This window comes from Rhinopithecus roxellana, chromosome 12, assembly GCF_007565055.1.
Source record: "Rhinopithecus roxellana isolate Shanxi Qingling chromosome 12, ASM756505v1, whole genome shotgun sequence".
Classification (NCBI taxonomy): domain Eukaryota; kingdom Metazoa; phylum Chordata; class Mammalia; order Primates; family Cercopithecidae; genus Rhinopithecus; species Rhinopithecus roxellana.
The window spans coordinates 52,337,482-52,350,219 of NC_044560.1; positions in this window are offsets into that span (position 1 = coordinate 52,337,482).

The window sequence follows — 12,738 nt, forward strand, 5'->3', positions numbered from 1 at the left end:
ATGAGCCTTCTCAGGTTTCCATCATATGCTATAGGTGTTCAATAATGTCTCGGTTCTTTAGTTTGTTGTTACTTGAATATCTCTCTGCTCTTCTGTGGGATTTGAGAATCATTCAGCTTGCAGGTCTTGAGTTATCGTTTTCCAGCCTTACGGAGTTTTACTCTATGTATTCAAAACTCAGTATTCAACGACAGACTCAGTTGGTTCCGATGCAGTTTACTGAAAATCTTTTTCTGTGTGGCCCCCTCTGCTTTGGTACTCTGCTGTGAAAATTCCAGCCATTTTAGCCTTCCTTCAATTCAGTAAGACATCTGTGCTCCTTCTCCCTACTTCATAATCTGTAGAGTACCCCCAAGTAAAAAAATATGGGGCAATCATAGGGCTTTTCTCATTTGTTTCCCTTTCCTTAGGGGTCAGAGATTTGTTATGCTTATTGTCCAAATTCTGAAAACAGTGGTTTCATATATTTTGTCCATTCTTCTAATTTTTTTTTAATGGCAGGAGGGCAAGTCCAGTACTAGTTATCCCATTATGATGGAAGTGGAAGTTTTGTATAGTAAATGTTTTGATAGATATAGGCACATAATTAATCCAGCCACATAGGTCTTACAGTAGTCTTGCAAAAAGACTTTCTAGAGAAAAGAATGCCTCCTCTAAAAGAGAAGCCAAAAGGAGAAGGGGTAAAGGATATTTTAGGTTATTTCAGGTAAGGAAATAGCATACACAGAGGCAGAAAGGCATGCTAGAACTATCAAAAATATAGCTGAAGCCTACAATAAGACTTGCAGAGAAGCAGGGAGAGAAATAAAGAGAGATTATTTAGGAGGACATCAATCATGAATATTTTCCTTTTGTATTTAATATAGCAAAGAAGACTAAAAAAAGATGCTTAATTAATTAAGGTGTAGGCAGTGATTTGAACATTGTAATTTCTTAATTACATTGTAATTGTAAAATGATGGTTATGAAAACTATATGGCAGTGAGGGTTGTTTATAATATGTTAAATGAAAACATCAGAATATAAACATTTGTATAAATACTAATATCACAATTTTTAAAAATCAGATGCATAGGAAATAACATCATAAGGAAATGTACTAAAAAATAATTGTACAAATGTGGTAGAAAATGAATAATGGTTGGCCAGGAGCAGTGGCTCATGCCTATAATCCCAGCACTTTGAGAGGCCAAGGTGGGTGGATTGCTTAAACTTAGTAGCTCAAGATCAGCCTGGGCAACATGTTGTGACCCTGTCTCTACCAAACAAAATACAAAAATTAGCCAGGCATGGTGGTGTGTGCCTGTGATCCTAGCTGAGAGGCTGAGGAAGAAGGATCATTTGAGCCCAGGTGGGCAGAGGTTGCTGTGAACTGAGATTGTGCTACTGCACTCCAGCCTGGGTGACAGAGCAGACCCTGTCTCAAAAAAATATATAAAAATAAAAATTACAGGCATGGTGGCACATGCCTGTAATCCCAGCTACTCAGGAGGCTGAGGCAGGAGATTCACTTGAACCCAGGAAGTGAAGGTTGCAGTGAGATGAGATTGTGCCATTGCACTCCAGCCTGGGCGACAGAGTGAGACTCCATCTCAAACAAAAACAAAACAAAAACAAAACAAAACAAAACAAAACAAACAAACAAACAAAAGAATAATGGATAGTGAATATCCACTAAAATTAAAAAAAAAAAACAAAGAATAGTGGATATTGGTATGATCCTTCTCAGGAAAGAGCACAGACGAAGCACAGAAGTTTCACTGAATTGAAGAGAGAAAGAGATTAGAAATTAGGGAAGCTGAGCTGGCTGGAATTTTCAGAGCCGGGTACCACAGCAGAGGGAACTACACAGAAAATGGTTTTCCCTCACTTTGTAATGTTTTCGATACAGACACACTTTGGAGATATTGTAGACTCAGAACCAGACCACTACAATAAAGCTAGATCTCATTAACGCAAGACACACGCATTGTTTGGTTTTCAGTTATGTTTAGACTATCTGGTAGTCTATTAAGTGTGCAATAGCATTATGTCTAAAAAAGGCTCATGATCGTCTGAGGTTTCAACAAGTTGTAATCTTTGCTTGTGGAGGGTCTTGCCTCAATGTTGATGGCTGCTGACCGACCAGAGTGGTGGTTGTTGAAGGGTGGGATGGCTGTGGCAGTTTCTTAAAGGAAGACCAGAATGAAGTTTACTGCATTGGTTAACTCTTCCTTTCACGAAGGATTTCTCTGTAGTATGTTAAATTATTTGATAGCATTTTACCCACAGAAGAACTTTTTAAAAAATTGGAGAGATGGCAGCCATAGCCTCATAAAATGTATTTCTTAAATATCATTATCTCTTACTCCATGGACTGCAGACTGGATGTTGTATTAGCAGGTGTGAAATCAGCGCTCATCTTCTTGTACCTCTCCCTCAGAGCTCTGGGGTGACTACATGCATTGTTAATGAGAGAAGTACTTTGAAAGAGAGTTTTGTTTTTGTTTTTTTTTTCTTTCTGAGCAGTAGGTCTCAACAGTGGGCTTAAAATATTCAGTAAGCCATGCTATAAACAGATGTGCTGGCCTTTAGGCTTCGTCTTTTTCCATTTATAGTGCACAGGCAGAGTAGATGTAACATAAATTTTAAGGGCCTTAGGATTTTTTGAATGATAAATGAGCATTGGCTTCAACTTAAAGATACCAGCTGCACTGGTCTCTAATAAGAGAGCCAACCTGTCCTGAGAAGCTTTGATGCCAGACATTGACTTCTCTTCTCTAGCTAGGAAAGTCCTAGACGGCATCTTCTTTCAATAGAGGATTGTTTTATCTACATTGAAAATCTGTTATTTGGTGTAGCCACCTTCATCAATGATCTTAGCTAGATTTTCTGAGTAACTTGCTGCAGCTTCTCCATTAGCACTTGGCTGTTTCACCTTGCACTTTCACGTCACGGAGATGGCTTTTTCCTTAAACCGCATGAACCAACCTCTGCTAGTTTTGAACTATTCTGCAGTTTTCTTACCTCTCTCAACTTTCATAGAATTGAAGAGAATTAGGGCCATGTTCTAGATTAGGCTTTGGCTCAAGGGAATGTTGGAGCTGATTTCTTATTTAGACCACTAACACGTTTCCTATATCAGCAATAAGGCTGTTTTGCTTTTGTAACATTCGTGTGTTCACTGGAATAGTACTTGTAATTTCCTTCACAAGGCTTTTCTTTTGCATTTACAACTTGGCTGTTTGGTGCAAGAGGCCTAGCTGTCAGCCTATCTCACTTTTTGACTTGCCTTCCTCACTAAGCTTAATCATATCTAGCTTTTGATTTAAAGTGAGAGATGTGTGACTCTTCCTTTTACTTGAACACTTAGAGGCAATTGTAGGGTTATTAACTGGCCTAATTTCAATATTGTTGTGTCTCAGGGGATAGAGAGGCCAGAGGAGAAGGAGAGAGGAGAAGAGAATGGCTAGAAAGTGGAGCAGTCAAAACATACACAAAATGTATTAAGTTTGCTATTTTATACGGGAATGGTTTGTGGTGGTCCCGAAAGAATTACAACAGTAACATCAAAGATCACTGATCACAGATCATCTTAACAGGTAATAATAATGAAAAAGTTTGAAATATTCTGAGAATACCAAAACGTGACATGAAGACACAAAGTGGGCACACGCTGTTGGAAAAATGACATTGATAGCCTTGCTTGATATAGGGTTGCAACAGACTTTCCATTGTAAAAGTGTACTATCTGTGAAGAACAAAAAAGTGAATGAGGTATGCCTGTATTCTGTGCTTTGGTACTAAAAAGGATGGTGTTGAGGAAATGTCAATGCGTATACATATGTGCATACCTATATACATACAACTCTTCCCCTCAGTGCTTTGGTTTTCTACTCTGAAAAGTGGAAAATTTAATAGTATGACTCTTATTTAGTGTGTGAATTAAATGGGATATAATGTATTTACATAAGCACTTGGCAGCACAACCCTTGAACCATATTCAGGGTGTGTATTAGTCCATTTTCACACTGCTGATAAAGACATACCCGAGACTCGGTAATTTGTAATGAAAAAGAGGTTTAATGAACTCGCAGTTCCACGTGGCTGGGGAGGCCTCACAATCATGGCAGAAGGTGAAAGGCACATCTTACATGGCAGCAGACAAGACAGAATGAGAGCCAAGTGAAAGGGGAAACCCCTTATAAAACCATCAGATCTCATGAGACTTATTCACTACCACGAGAACAATATGGGGGAAACTGCCCTCATGGTTAAATTATCTCCCACTGAGTCCCTCCCACAACACATGGGAATTACTGGAGCTACAATTCAAGATGAGATCTGGGTTGGAACACAGCCAACCCATATCAGTGTGTCATTTGTTTTTCACCAGGACCACTGCTGCATCCATGTGGGATATTTATTATGCTGTATTATGCAATATTCCCGGGTCCCAATCACTATGTATACGCATAGTAACTCCCAGTCATAGTGACTATGAAAAAATGTTACACACTTCCAAATACTTTTGGTTGAAAACTACATGTGAAAGAGTTATGAATTAAAAGTATAGGAATAGATATATGAAGGTAAGGGTTCTTTCTTGCTCTCAATTCTTTGGTAAAACACAATCCTACACAGGAAACAAAATAAAAGCAGTGGTGTGGTGGAAGGTGCACAGAACTGGGAATGAGGAGACTTGGGATCTTCGTTTTTCTCTATCGTAAGCAAATTCCTTAGTCTCTCTGGGTTAATTTCCTTCTTGTAGAATGAGGCTGTGGTCCAAGTCACCACCAAGAGTCTTTCTAGCTCTAAGAGTGGATTATTTTTATGCACTGAAGGAATAATTTTTCTGATGTGCCTTTTTTTATGTGGCAAAGGTGGTCACAGAAGGGAGTGTCGTAGGCCAAACAATTCCTTTCAAATGATGAACTTCAGCACCACCCTAACTCATGTGTCTGAACTCTTTCTTACCTGGGGATGATTTTACCCCATGTAAAAAAGAAATTATCATTATTTCTCCCCCCCCCCCTCTTTTTTTTTTTGGTTTGTTCCTAGGACTGAACACAGACTAAATGTCTAATCAGTGTTTATTTGAATAAATGGATAAATCCATGAAACATAATATTTATGTAACATAAGAAAAGTTGTGTAGTGCAGCCTGTATGTATTTAAATATACCTATGTAATACATTTGCACATTTTTAGACATTATGATTTATTTATTGGGGATATGTAATTTTTAACAAAGTATAACCATACCTTTGTTTCAAAACACTTCTTTTTTTTTTTTTTTTTTTTTTTTTTTTGAGACGGAGTCTTGCTCTGTCGCCCGGGCTGGAGTGCAGTGGCCGGATCTCAGCTCACTGCAAGCTCCGCCTCCCGGGTTCACGCCATTCTCCTGCCTCAGCCTCCCGAGTAGCTGGGACTACAGGCGCCCGCCAGGTCACCTGGCTAGTTTTTTGTATTTTTAGTAGAGACGGGGTTTCACCATGTTAGCCAGGATGGTCTTGATCTCCTGACCTCGTGATCCGCCCGTCTCGGCCTCCCAAAGTGCTGGGATTACAGGCTTGAGCCACCGCGCCCGGCTCAAAACACTTCTTATTGAAGAATGAAATACAAACCTTTTTCGTTTTTCTTTTCTTTCTTTCTTTTTTTTTTTTTTTTTTTTTTTTGAGATAGGGTCTCACTCTATCACCCAGACTGGAGTGCATTGGTGCAATCTTGGCTCACTGCAACCTCCCCATCCCAGGTTCACATGATCCTCCCACCTCAGCCTCCCAAGTAGTTGGAACCACAGGCACATGCCACCACTCCCAGCTAATTATTTTTGTATTTTTGGTAGAGATAGGGGTTTCACCATGTTGCCCAGGCTGGTCTCGAACTCCACCTACTTTGGTCTCCCAGAGTGTTGGGATTGCAGACGTGAGCCACTGTGCCCAACCGAGATACAGACTTATGTTAATAAAATGACATGAAGAACCTAGGTCAAGGAGGGATTAATCCATATCTATATGTATTGCTCTCTCCGTATCTAGTTAGCTATACCCTCTCAACTCAATCTCTCTCTCTCAACACTTTTTTTTTCTTTTTTTAAGATGGAGTCTCACTCTGTCACCCAGGCTGGAGTGCAATGGCACAGTCTCAGCTCACTGCAACCTCCGCCTCCCGAGTTCAAGCGATTCTCCTGCCTCAGCCTCCCAAGTAGCTGGGATTACAGGCACCCGTCATCATGCCTGGCTAATTTTTGTATTTTTAGTAGAGATGGGGTTTCACCATGTTGGCCAGTCTGGTCTCTAACTCCTTACCTCGTGATCTGCCTGTCTCGGTCTCCCAACATGCTGGGATTGCGCCCGGCCTGACTCAAGACTTTTTCTTCATGTTTTTAGTATTAGTAATGACAAGGAGGGACACACACAGTTTAATAATTTATTATAAATATCACTCACAGAATGTATTAGGTGATCCGTACTAGGTCTCTCAATTATTCTTGTGACTAACTGCTTGGATGACCACGAGGACCACTGTGCTGTTATTGCAGACTGTGTGAACAGAGAACCCGAGTGGTGCAGCCACATGCAGCAACCCTAAGCATACATATCTAAAATTTTTATGGGCATATTTTTCTATCTCCTCATTTGAAAAATCATAGAGCACAACTCTCAGGTTAGATCAATATCATATCTTAGCATTAAACTGGGAGTCTGCTAAATTATTCTATTTAAGAATTTTGATCATTTTAACAGTAACAATAATGTAATAATAGTGTGTCTTCTCAGAAATTGTTTTCTTTTCTTCTTCTTCTTTTTTTTTTTTTATTAAGAGACAGGGTCTCTCTGTGTTGCCCAGGCTGGTCTCGAACTCCTGGGCTCAAAACTCCTACAATCTCAGCCTCCCAAAGTGCTGGGACGCCAGGCATGAGCCACACTACCTGGTTCAGAAATCTTTTTAAAGATATTTTAATAGAGTCATTTTAGTCTACAAAGAATTTCCAGATTCATTATTTCATTGTGTTTTTACATTAACCCAGTGTATAAGATCTGTAATTCTCACTTTATCAAATTGGGAACTAAGGCTCAGGGAGGGATAGCAACTCACCCAAAGTCACACACCTACTTAGGGACAGACCTAGGATTCCAATTGCTACTTTTAATTGCAATAATCTTTTCATTAAGCTACTTTTTAAAAAAATTAGAAATAAGTTGCATGTGCTGGAGATAATTTCAATGACCTCATAGGTGGGTATGAAACCAAAAGCTATTTAATGATATTACATAAAAGCTCAAAAGAGCAGAAAATCCACCCACAGATATCAGAAAGTTCCTTCTGGGAAATTTAATTTTATTGTATTTTATTTTTTAGAAAATTTATTTTATTATTATACAGTTGGTTTATTGACTCACTCATTAATTCACTATACATTTTTCTAGTGTTCATGACTGATAAGGCATTTACCTGAACACTCTGTGACTGGCAAAAATGAGTCAGAGACAATCACTGGCATCATGAAATGAACTATCTCAGAGTCCACAAATAACAGTAATAGCAGACAGAATGTTACAAATGCCATACCAGAGGTATGAGCATAACGTAATGATAAATTAGCAGAGAAACACAAGAGGCAACATAATTTGAATTACTGTCCACATTAAATATGTATTACTCTTGTAATAATAAAAGATTATTTGTTGTTTAAACAAGAGATATTATTAATTTCATGGTAGGAAAACAATGGTATAAAAGTGGCCATGCCATACTGACCAAAGTAATGTATAGATTCAATGCTATCCCCATCAAGCTACCATTGACTTTCTTCACAAAATTAGAAAAAACTACTTTAAATTTCATATGGAACCAAAAATGAGCCCATATAGCCAAGACAATCCTAAGCAAAAAGAGCAAAGCTAAAGGCATCACACTACCTGACTTCAAACTATACTACAAGGCCACGGTAACCAAAACAGCATGGTACCAGTATCAAAACATATACACAGACAAATGGAACAGAACAGAGACCTCAGAAATAATGCCACACATCTAATCTTTGACATCATCTAATCTTTGACAAACCTGACAAAAACAAGCAGTGGGGAAAGGATTTCCTATTTAATAAATGGTGTTGGGAAAACTGACAAGCCACATGCAGAAAACTGAAACTGGACCCCTTCCTTACACCTTATACAAAAATTAACTCAAGATGGATTAAAGTCTTAAACATAAGACCTACAGCCACAAAAACCCTAGAAGAAAATCCAGGCAATCAGGACATAAGCGTGGGCAAAGACTTCATGACTAAAACACCGAAAGCAATGGCAACAAAAGCCAAAACTGACAAATGGGATCTAATTAAAGAGCTTCTGCACAGCAAAACAATCAATCATCAGAGTGTGCAGGCAACCTACAGAATGGGAGAAAATTTTTGCAATCTACCCATCTGACAAAGGACTAATATCCAGAATCTACAAAGAACTTAAACAAATTTACAAAAACAAAAACTAAAACAAAAAAAAAACGCAGCCCCATCAAAAAGTGGGTGAAGGGTATGAACAGACACTTCTCAAAAGAAGACATTTATGTGGCCAACAAACATATGAAAAAAAGCTCATCATCACTGGTCATTAGAGAAATGCAAATCAAAACCACAATGAGATACCATCTCACACCAGTTAGAATAGTGATCATTAAAATGTCAGGAAACAACAGATGCTGGAGAGGATGTAAAGAAATAGAAAAGCTTTTATACTGTTGGTGGGAGTGTAAATTAGTTCAACTATTGTGGAAGACCATGTGGAGATTCTTCAAGGATCTAGAACCAGAAATACCATTTGACCCAGCAATCCCATTACTGGGTATATACCCAAAGAATTATAAATCATTCTACTATAAAGACACATGCACTTGTATGTTTCCTGCAGCACTGTTCACAATAGCAAAGACTTGGAACCAACCCAAATGCCCATCAATGATAGACTGGATAAAGAAAATGTAGCACATACACAGCATGGAATACTATGCAGCCATAAAAAAGGGTGAGTTCATGTCCTTCACAGGGACGTGGATGAAGCTGGAAACCATCATTCTCAGAAAATTAACACAAGAACAAAAAACCAAGCACTGCATGTTCTCACTCATAAGTGGGAGTTGAACAATGACAACATATGGACACAGGAAGGAACATCAGACACTGGGGCCTTTTGGGGGTTTGGAGGCTAGGGGAGGGATAGCATTAGGAGAAATACCTACTGTAGATGACCGGTTGATGAGTACAGCAAACCACCATGGCATGTGTATATCTATGTAACAAACCTGCACGTTCTGCACATGTATCCCAGAACTTAAAGTATTGAAAATAAATAAATAAATAAATAATAAAATAAAAAGTGGCCATGGAGAGACAGGCATATATAGACACAAAATTCTTGCTTCTTTGCCCACTGAGTTAACAGGAGAAGGAAAAGAAGCTGCCTTCCCTGGTAAAATTCCAAAAATGCTGTCACCTTGAGAAAATCAGTTTTCAGTTAAGATAAGTAAAATGAGGAATTTTTAGGGCTGCAGGGCAGGGGGTGGGGTGGAGTGGGTCTTGGCTCCTATCTTGCACAACTCCCCATTTTAAAGTTGAAGAGGCCAGGTGCAGTGGCTTACACCTATAATCCCAGCACTTTGGGAAGTCGAGGCAGGTGGATCACTTGAGGTCAGGAGTTCAAGACCAACTGGGCCAACATGACGAAACTCCATGTATACTAAAAACACAAAACTTAACCGGGCGTGGTGGCACATGCCTGTAATCCCAGCTACTCAGGAGGCTGAGGCTGGAGAATCGCTTGAACCAGAGGGGAAGGCTGCAGTGAGCCAGGATCGCACCACTGTACTCCAACCTGGGCGACAGAGCGAGACTCCGTCTCAAAAAAAAAAAAAAAGAAAAAGTTGACGAGACTAAGGCATAAGTAAGCAAAGATGCCTGCTCAAGATCACATAATCAATCGCAATAGAAAGGGAACTCATACTCAGATCTCCAGACCCCACACTGCTCTCATTGAAATACGTAGAATACCGGCCGGGCGCGGTGGCTCAAGCCTGTAATCCCAGCACTTTGGGAGGCCGAGACGGGCAGATCACGAGGTCAGGAGATCGAGACCATCCTGGCTAACACGGTGAAACCCCGTCTCTACTAAAAATACAAAAAAACTAGCCGGGCGAGGTGGCGGGCGCCTGTAGTCCCAGCTACTCGGGAGGCTGAGGCAGGAGAATGGCATAAACCCGGGAGGCGGAGCTTGCAGTGAGCTGAGATCCGGCCACTGCACTCAGCCCGGGAGACAGAGCGAGACTCCGCCTCAAAAAAAAAAAAAAAAAAAAAAAAAAAAAAAAAAAAAAAGAAATACGTAGAATACCATCTGAGGCAAAGAGTTAGGTTACCCTTATTAAATATCTACAGCTGGCCGGGCACGGTGGTTCACACCTGTAGTCCCAGCACTTTGGGAGGCCGAGGCGAGCAGATCACTTGAGGTCAGGAGTTCGAGACCAGCCTGGTCAACATGGTGAAACCCTGTCTCTACTAAAAACTACAAAAATGTAATCCCAGGTACTTGGGAGGCTGAGGCAGGAGAATTGCTGGAACCTGGGAGGCGGAGGTTGTAGTGAGCCGAGATCACGCCATTGCACTCCAGCCTGCATAACAGGCAAAACTCTGTCTCAATAGAAAGAAAGAAAAAAAAATAGACAGTTATGCCTCAAAATTAAATTAAAAACACTGGTTATTTAATGTTACCAGGATGATATCTATTATATATATAAGAGATGTCATATATATGTGTAGATCCTCTTGGATCCACTTTGAAAATATATATATGTCTACCCAACATCTTGACACTTAGATATCTAATAGATATTTCAAATGCAACATGTCCAAAACTGATTTTTTGATCTTTCCTCCCCAGACCTGCTTCACTCTCAGTCTTCTTCATTTCTTTTGATGGCAACTCCTCTATTCTTGTAGTTATTCAGGCTAAAACCCTTGGAGTTATCTTTGATGCCTCTCTTTATCCTACTACACACCGATTTTGTCAACAAATCCCGTGGAATCTGTCTTAAGAATATATCCAGGAACTGACCATCCTTACCACCTTCTCCACTGTGACCACCTTAATTCAATGGACAGTCATCTCTCTCTTGGATTACTGCAATAGCCTCTGAACCACACTCCTTGCTTCTACCTGTGTCTGTATCCAATTGTTCTCAAAACAGCCAGAATGAGCTTTTTAAAATGATAAGTCAGATCATTACTCCTCTGACTCGAGTCTAAAATGGACGTTCATTTTGTTTAGAGTCAAAGCCGAAGTCCTTTTGTGGCAAAAATATTTATAGCAACATTACTCATTATAGCCAAGAAGTGGAAAAAACCAAATGAACATATAAACAAAAATGTGTTGTATCCATATAATGGAATAATATTTAGCATTAAAAAAGAGAATAACTAATATGTGTTACAATTTGGATGAACCTTGAAAATATTATGAGGCCAGACACAGTGGCTCACGTCTGTAATCCCAGTACTTTGGGAGGCTGAGGTGGGTGGATCACCTGAGGTCAGGGGTTCGAGACCAGCCTGGCCAACGTGGTGAAACCCCGTCTCTACTAAAAATGCAAAAACTAGCTGGGCTTGATGGTGGGTGCCTGTAATCCCATCTACTCGGGAGGCTAAGGCAGGAGAATTTCTTGAACCCAGGAGATGGAGGTTGCAGTGAGCTGAGATTGTGCAACTGCACTCCAGCCTGGGTGACAGCGTGAGACTCCATCTCAAAAGAAAAGAAAAGAAAAAAGAATGTTATGCTAAGTGAAAGAAGCCAGTCACAAAAGATCACACATTGTATAACTCTATTTATATGAAATGATGAAATGTCCAGAATAGGCAAATCCATGGAGACATAAAGTAGATTAGCAACTACCTAGGGCTACAGGGGTTGGAGGAAACAGGGAGTGACTGCTAATTGGTACAGGGTTTCTTTTAGGGATGATAAAAATGTTCTAAAATGGATTGTGGTGATGTTACAGGTCTCTGTGAATACACTAAAACCACTGCACGGTGTACTATAAATGGGTGTATGTTATGGTATGTGAATTACATTTCTATATTACATTGCCATAAATCTGTTTTTTAAAAAAAGAGAGGTAATAGAAAGGAGGGAAAGAACATAATAAAAGGGGCAGTGTATGTTAAGGTCCCATATTAGGAAGGAACTTAATATCTATGAGTTGATAGATATCATGGTACCTATGATATTAGAGAGAAGGCCAATATCCTTAAGGTGTATGAACAAGTTGGCAAATAAGCTGCAGTTAAATAAGGACCATAGTATGAGGATTTTAAATTTTATCAGAAGTCCCAAAAGAAAGATTTAGAGGGATTTAAGCAAGCAAATGACATAATCAAATTTCCATTAAAAAAATCATTCTGTCTGGCTGGTGTGGGGAGAATTAGAAGTAGGAAAGTGTAGAAACCGGGAGAGCAATTAAAAGTGATTGCAGTGGACTAGGAAGAAAGGATGGTTGAATTACAGGCAGATATAAGAGATGGACTTTGGTGTCTATTTCGGAGAGAGAATCAATGAAAGTTGGCAAACTGAGTGGATGTAGGGCATGAAGGATATAAGTAGATGGAGATCCACTTACTTAGATTGAGAAACCCTGGGGAAGAGTCATTTTAGGCGTAGTTCTGGATACGCTAACCTTGAGATGCCTTTGAAAATAACCAAGTAGACA